The 5,346-nt window shown below is 41.9% G+C and overlaps 1 pseudogene; it reads right to left on the reverse strand.

Moving 5' to 3' along the window:
- Positions 1–989: 989 nt before the first annotated feature.
- LOC131835878 (histone H2B type 2-K1-like) lies at positions 990–4,796 on the reverse strand (annotated as a pseudogene).
- Positions 4,797–5,346: the final 550 nt, after the last annotated feature.

A 5,346-nucleotide genomic window follows, 5' to 3' on the forward strand; every position in this document is an offset into this window, starting at 1 on the left:
CAAAGTGAGCACTAGTTAGCAATAGTTCAAACCTCTCAAAATTCTGCTGCCTAATGAGATAAGACCTAGAATTCTAACTAGTATAATGAAACAAACTAGGACCTGGAAACCCAGTTTCCACTACCTGTGAACTCCATTTGAGCACAACACACCACCTCCTAGGATTCCTCACTGGAGCAGAGGGTAGTTACTCCTGGACATTTCCTCTGAGCCTATAGGGGCGTCTACAGCCAGACCACCTCACATGTTCAGCCCTAGCCCATGCCACACGGAACAATTTATTACCAGAGTAGAAACTGCAGGGGCACCTGAGTGGCTCAATGGGTCAAGCCTCTGCCTTTGGCTCAGGTTGTGATCTCAGGGTCCTAGGATGGAGCCCCACATCAGGCTCTCTGCTCAACAGGGAGCCTGCTTCCCCTTCTCTCTCTGCCTGCCTCTCTGCCTACTTGTGATCACTCTCTCTGTCAAAACAAACAGACAAAACAAAACAAACAAAAAAAACAGAGTAGAAACTGCGGCTAAACCAACAGATCGGGCGGAACTTTGCCCTCCTTAGCTATCTCAACAGGCACAATATCTATATGCAATAGCAATCAATTCCAGTGTGCTAAGAACTTTAAGCCACTCGTGGGGAAAAAAAAAATCTCTAGACAGTTACCCATTCATTCATCCATTTAAAACACTTGTTAACTGCATGCTGAGTGCCAAGTTCCATGCTATGATGCCAGAGACTCAATCTCTATCATCAAGGTGTTCACAGTCTTGGAGGAGAAAGATGCTTAATAGAAATTTTCAATATAATGTAGTCAGTATAGTGAAAAGGCTGCACACAAGATCTTAAAATGTTTTTCCTTTCAGGGTATATCTTGGAAAGTGAAATATCCAACTTTTATTTATTTATTTATTTATTTATTTATTTAAATTATATTTTATTATTTTATTTTCTTATTTTTTATTATTTTATTTTATGTATTTATTTGACAGACAAAAATCACAAGTAGACAGAGAGGCAGGCAGAGAGAGAGGAGGAAGCAGGCTCCCCGCTGAGAAGAGAGCCTGACTCAGGGCTCAATCCCAGGACGCTGAGATCATAACCTGAGCCGAAGGCAGAGGCTTTAACCCACTGAGACACCCAGTCGCCCCTATCCACGTTTTTTAAAGAGATTTTATTTATTTGACAGAGAGAGAGAACACATGCGAGACTGGGGAGAGAGACAGAAGGAGAGGGAAAGAATCTCCAACCGACTCTGTACTGAATAGAGTCTAATGTTGGGCTCAATCTCACAACCCAAGATCATGAACGAAGCTGAAACCAAGAGTCAGATGCCTGACTGAGCCACCCAGGGACCCCAAAATATTCAACATTTATTTTATTTTACTTTGTTTAATATTCAACATTTAAAGAAAAAAACACCCTTCCAAAATAACTACTATATTATCACCTTTGATTAGCTAATAAATTATTTGTAAAACAAACAAACAAAACATAAAATGAAGAAAAACGAAACATATTACCTATAAAAATACTATCTGAAGTAACTACTGTTAACATTTAAGCTTCATGGTCTCCTGGATTTTTTTTTTTTTTTTTCCACGGGAGCAGTTCACTCTTTATTAAACGCTCGGCCCCGGGTCACTTGGAGCTGGTGTACTTGGTGACGGCCTTGGTGCCCTCAGACACAGCGTGCTTGGCCAGCTCCCCGGGCAGCAGCAGGCGCACGGCCGTCTGGACTTCCCGGGAGGTCAGTGTGGTTCGGCCCGAGTACTGGGCCAGCCGGGCAGCCTCACCAGCCAGACATTCAAACACATCATTCACAAACGAGTTCATTATGCTCATGGCCTTGGAAGAGATGCCAATGTCTGGGTGCACCTGCTTCAGCACCTTGTAGATATGCACTGAGTAGGTTTCCTTGCGCCGGCCTCGCCTTCTGGACTTCTTATCACCACGGCCCCTTCGGCCCCTCCGGCTGCGGCTGCTGGCCATGCTCCGAGCTCATCGTGCAGCTTCTCCTGGATTTTAAATTAATATATCTGTTTCTAAACAAGATATGAGATCATTTTATTTTAGGTTTTTTAAAATTTATTTATTTGACAGAGAGAGAAAGATCATAAGTAGGCAGAGAGGCAGGCAGAGGGGGAAAGGGAAGCAGGCTCCCAGCCGAGCTGAGAGCCCAATGCGGGGCTAGATCCCAGGATCCTGAAACCATGACCTGAGCTGAAGGCAGAGGCCTAACCCACTGAGCCATTTTATACAGAGTATGAAAACCTGAGTTTTTTAAAACTTAGCAACAAATATATATATAAACATATTTCTGGAGTATTAAATGCAACTCTAATTTATTAAGTGATTATACAGTATTTTTAAAAGATTTTATATATTTATTTGAGAGAGAGAGAGAGAGCATGATGGGGGTAGGGGCAGAGGGAGAAGCAGATTCGCTACCGAGCAGAAAGCTCAATGTGGGACTCTATCCTGGGACTCCAGGATCATGACCTGAGTGAAGGCAGTCGCTTAACCAACCAAGACACCCAGGCGCCCAACTGTATAGTACTTCACTATAGGTTTCAAATTTTCCTTAATTATTCTCTACCATTAGATATTAGACTGCTTACAATTTTTTTGAGTTATCATAAACATTATGACATTCTTATTCACACTTCTCTTTAAATTAGTCCAATTATTTCTCCAGAATAATTTCCTAGAAAGTGAAATTGTTGTATCAGATGGTATGCACATTTTTTAAAGACTTATTTATTTGAGAGAGGAGCATGTGAACAGTGGGGAAGGCAGAGGGAAAGGAAGAGAAATCCTCAAGCAGACTCTTGGCTGAGTGCAGAGCGTGACAAGGGGCTCAACTCCATGACCCTGAGATCATGACCTGAGTCTAAATCAAGAGTTGGACACTCAACTGACTGAGCCACCCAGGTATGCACATCTTTTTAAAAAGATTTTATTTATTTGAGAGAGAGACAATGAGAGAGAGCAGGAGAGGGGAGAAGGTCAGAGGGAGAATCCGACTCTGTGGAGCTGGCAGCCTGATGAGGGACTTGATCCCAAGACTCCAGCATCATGACCTGAGCCGAAGGCAATTGCTTAAAGAACTGAGCCACCCAGGAGCCCTAGGTATGCACATTTTTAAAAGACTCTGGTACCTATAACCAACTGCCCACCAGAAGAAAGTTGTACTATTTAACACAACCATTTCCCCCAATCTTCACCTTCACTGTACAGCGTCACTTTTTTAATCTTTCCATTTTTAATGTACTCACCTCAGCTAAAAATGCTACAGTATCTTTTAGAAGTCATTATGACACTTGCTGAAATTAGGCTGCTTTGAGCTGCGCTATCATTTTAGTTGGTGTTTGGGGCATCTGTGCTCTCAAACTCTACCATGCAAAGAAATTACCTGCAGATCTTGTTGAAATGCAGATTCAATTCCGCAGATCTAAAAGAGACTGAGATACTCATTTCTAACAAGCACCAGGTGATGCCAATGCTGCTGGTCTGTTAACTATACTTTGAGGAACAAGGAACATAATTCTCTTACTTCGAGGACCCTCCCAGTCCCAGAAAAATAGCTGTTTCTCCAGAAGCTTCCTCCTCAAAAATACCCTGCAAGAGTGAAATTATTCTACCACTAACTACTTACATTGTCTTGAACAATTCGCTGAGCTTCAAAGGGCCTCAGATTACCCATCTGAGAAACGAAAAGCCTGGAGTAGTTGGCCTTTAAGTTCCCTCCCATCTTCAATATCAAAGGAAGTTCTCCTCTGCCACATATAACTAGGTGCATCCTATATTCCTTCTCACTAGGATAATTTTGAATATCTTCTCCCTTTCATGCCAAAGGACTGTACTTAAAAGTGAGGACAAGCAGGAGGTGATCTTCAAGCATCTGGTGACATTCACTGCTGTACCCCAAGGGAAAAAAGGATCCCCCAAAAGAGGACACTCTTCCTAACTGACCTTTCTCCTGGTAGTACCTGGTCATAACCACATACAAGTCTTCTCTTCCCAAAAAGAAGAGATTTAACAAGAACCTAAGGCTAATTTGCCCATTAAAGGAAGAAAGGATGGAATCAGGAAGGAGATCGACAGAAATACTGCATCTGTAAAGACCTTGCCAAAGAGCCTCTAGAAGTCAGCTCTTCAGGAGTGCCACTGTCCTGGATAATATTTTCCTTCTAATGGCTACTCCCTTCTGTTGTGTTTTTTTCCCTCTTGCTTTTCTGCAACCCTGAAAGGTGGGCAGAAGCAGAACATGATCCTTGATGCCTGGGATGACTGAAGTGGTTATCTAATATAGGGTAAAATCTATAGACATAGTTTCTTCTTTGCCAATAATATGAAAATGCTGTGCTTCTAGTCCTATAGGAATATCAACTATGCATTATCTACCCTAACAGGAGACAGATTTTAATGCCCTCTAGTACAATTAAGCTACTGAATAAGACCACAAAAATGGGAGCTTAACTCAATTCTCTATTTCTGAAGGACTGGACCAAAATGACTTATTTTTAGTAACTTTTTATTTTTAACTTATTTTTAACTTTTTATTTTAACTTATTTTTAGTCCTCCCCCACCCCAGACAACTTTTTCTCCTGTTTCTTTCCATTTGGTGGCAAGGAGTTTAATGCGTTCACTAATTTTTTTTCTCACTTTAATTTCCTTTAGCTTCCTTTAAATAACTCCATAGTTTTGTTTTTGTGTCTTTATGACTCCTAAGTGAACTTTAAAAAAAAAGATACCAAACTCTTCGCTTTTCTCTTACATAAATTGTATCCTGTCCTGCTTCCCAGTGTCTCCCACAAAGTCGGGAGGTTTCTGTTTCTTTTTTTTTTTTTTTTTTTTTTTTTAAAGATTTTATTTATTTATTTGACAGAGATCACAAGTAGGCAGAGAGACAGGCAGAGAGAGAGAGGAGGAAGCAGGCTCCCCGCCGAGCAGAGAGCCCGACGCGGGGCTCGATCCCAGGACCCTAGGATCACGACCCGAGCCGAAGGCAGAGGCCTTAACCCACCGAGCCACCCAGGCGCCCCAGGTTTCTGTTTCTTAAATTAGGCCTGAATTAGGCATGTTGGTCAACTCTAATCAAGGACATCAGCCAACTTCCCAGAACCTAAAATACAATAAACAAAAATAAATCAGCTAGCATCTTCCACTTTTAATATTTATGCTGCTGGACATTCCCCTGGACCCACTTCCATTTTGCAAGACCTGAACTCCTTTTTTTGAGCTGTTTTAAGTCTATTGCTCTCCTATTTCAAGATGGAGCCCTGGCAAGAACACATTTCTCTGAAGAGCTGCCGTCCTAATACCTCCCCATCACTTTGCAGCTTGTCAG

This window comes from Mustela lutreola, chromosome 7, assembly GCF_030435805.1.
Source record: "Mustela lutreola isolate mMusLut2 chromosome 7, mMusLut2.pri, whole genome shotgun sequence".
Taxonomy (NCBI): Eukaryota; Metazoa; Chordata; class Mammalia; order Carnivora; family Mustelidae; genus Mustela; species Mustela lutreola.